Source organism: Schistocerca gregaria, unplaced genomic scaffold (assembly GCF_023897955.1).
Source record: "Schistocerca gregaria isolate iqSchGreg1 unplaced genomic scaffold, iqSchGreg1.2 ptg000685l, whole genome shotgun sequence".
NCBI classification, from domain to species: Eukaryota; Metazoa; Arthropoda; class Insecta; order Orthoptera; family Acrididae; genus Schistocerca; species Schistocerca gregaria.
In genome coordinates, this window is record NW_026062065.1 from 90,001 (window position 1) to 92,500 (window position 2,500).

At 57.1% G+C, this 2,500-nt stretch overlaps 1 non-coding gene across 1 annotated transcript in view; it reads right to left on the bottom strand.

The window, feature by feature from the left end:
* Positions 1 to 556, bottom strand: part of LOC126319013 (small subunit ribosomal RNA) — a 1,902-nt gene extending 1,346 nt beyond the window's left edge. The window contains exon 1 of the ribosomal RNA XR_007557704.1: positions 1 to 556. This exon is cut by the window's left edge and continues 1,346 nt beyond it. This is a non-coding gene — a ribosomal RNA (small subunit ribosomal RNA).
* Between the last annotated feature and the right edge of the window lie 1,944 nt (positions 557 to 2,500).

Sequence of the window (2,500 nt, forward strand, 5' to 3'; positions counted from 1 at the left end):
GATTTAAAGTGTACTCATTCCGATTACGGGGCCTCGGATGAGTCCCGTATCGTTATTTTTCGTCACTACCTCCCCGTGCCGGGAGTGGGTAATTTGCGCGCCTGCTGCCTTCCTTGGATGTGGTAGCCGTTTCTCAGGCTCCCTCTCCGGAATCGAACCCTGATTCCCCGTTACCCGTTACAACCATGGTAGGCGCAGAACCTACCATCGACAGTTGATAAGGCAGACATTTGAAAGATGCGTCGCCGGTACGAGGACCGTGCGATCAGCCCAAAGTTATTCAGAGTCACCAAGGCACCAAGGCAAACGGACCAGACGAGCCAATCCGATTGGTTTTGATCTAATAAAAGCGTCCCTTCCATCTCTGGTCGGGACTCTGTTTGCATGTATTAGCTCTAGAATTACCACAGTTATCCAAGTAACGTGGGTACGATCTAAGGAACCATAACTGATTTAATGAGCCATTCGCGGTTTCACCTTAATGCGGCTTGTACTGAGACATGCATGGCTTAATCTTTGAGACAAGCATATGACTACTGGCAGGATCAACCAGGGAGCTGCGTCAACGAGAGCTGAGCAGCCGGCCGCCCGGGAGTGTGTCCCGAGGGCCCGCGCGAACACGCAAGCGTCCGCTCAATTATTCTGCAAACAGGAGGAGGCTGAGCTCCCCTGCACGATACACCTCGAAACCCTCTCAGGTCCCGGCGGCGCGCAGCGCCGTCCTAAGTACTTGGTCGGGTTCGAGAGAGGCGCAATCGCCCGGAGATGGGCGAGTAGACGCTTTCAGTGCGAACACCCGTGCTCCCAACTGAGCTTGCCGCTGCCGACAGAGGCCCGGGAGCGTGCTGTCGTGGCATTGCCGGCGGGAAACAACACGCGCCACCTACGGTGACCGGCAGCTCCAACGCCAGCGCCACAGAAGGGCAAAGCCCCACTTGGGTGCAGAAGCGAACTCTCCCAGCACAGCGCACGCGCCAACACGTCCGCAGAGCTGCGATACAAACCACCTGCGAGAACCGCTGGGGGCGACCGAGCAGCAGACGGCGTCGCGACGCCGAGTGCCGGGCGGCGGCGCATCCTCAACGCACACAGTCCGCAATCGGACCAGCACACTGCAGATGTCCACCGCGCTTCGCACCGGGCTCGGCAGAACCCACTTTGGCCGCCTGGCGCCGCGCGCAGGGTGCGCCGGCGCATAGCTGGGACGCCAGCCGGGCCCGTCGGCCGGCGCTCCTGCCACTGGGCGCCCCCCACCAGCCGGCTGTAGTGCGTGCGCTCACGCAGCGCGCGGCCAGCACGCCGGGCGGCCCCCCCTCACCGGCCGGGGACTGTCCCGCCAAGCCACAGCCTCGTATCGCTTCATACCCACATGGCCAACTCAGGTTCGGGGGCATGGCGGGTACCGCCGAAACAACCGGTTCATAGATGTACCGATCGTCGCTATCACCGATGCACCTGCAGCGCGAACAACCGCTCAACAACTGATTTCCAGTTCATTTGCGGATCTTTGGCAGCAAACGTATACGTCAATCTACATTTGCGAAATCTACGATTCTGGCATGCCTGCATGTTATGTGTCACGACACGCTACATCAGCCCACATACACACTGCGGCATGTACACGAGAGAACACGTGGAAGATGGTCCGCGCACGTGTGCAATGTCCCTTGCGCGGTCGACTGTCAACCGGCCTCTGTAGCATGTCGCAGATGTGGAACGCGGTCCACCGTGCTATCATGTTGTGTGGGGCAATACGATTAAATAGGAAAACCCTCGTCGCTACATCAACAGACGGCTCACGCTGATTCCCGGCAGAGGGAGGAGGGGGGGGGGGGGGGGCCAACATGCAATACTTTCGTCCGTACCTACCTACCACATGTCTGTACGGCGTACAACAGTGCAATCTCGCTGTAATGGGGAGACGAGACAAGTAGCATCGTGCACAACATATGGCCCTTATGATTCGCCATTGTAGGGCGCAGCCGGTGTACGGTCATGCATGTGCCACATTATGTCACTCAGTACGTAACGACGGATGATCAGTGTGGGTTACGCGTACATCAGCGGACAGTCCACACAGGCCGTACCACAACGTACACTGACTGCATCGACAACCGAATGCAACTGAACAGCTGCAAGGCTCATTTCACAAACAAACGCCTGACCGACCAGCTTGGAAGGGCAGGAGGGGAGGGCGATATCGTTCTGTAGCGGTACACCCTTCCAGTGGTTAGCGGGACTGTGTAGAAAGTACGCAACACTCGAAAGACCTTTATGTGAGGGTACGCACCATGGCATCAAGAAATACACATTGACACCAGAGGAATCCAAGCAGTGAACTATGTTCAGAGGGTTGCTGTTAGGCAAAGCTACATTCCTGTGACGTTACATGTGACAGTTAAGGTGCAGTGTAAGTAGGTTAAGGTGCAGTGTAAGTTAGGTTAAGGTGCAGCGTAAGTTAGGTTAAGGTGCAGTGTAAGTTAGGTAAGGTGCAGCGTTA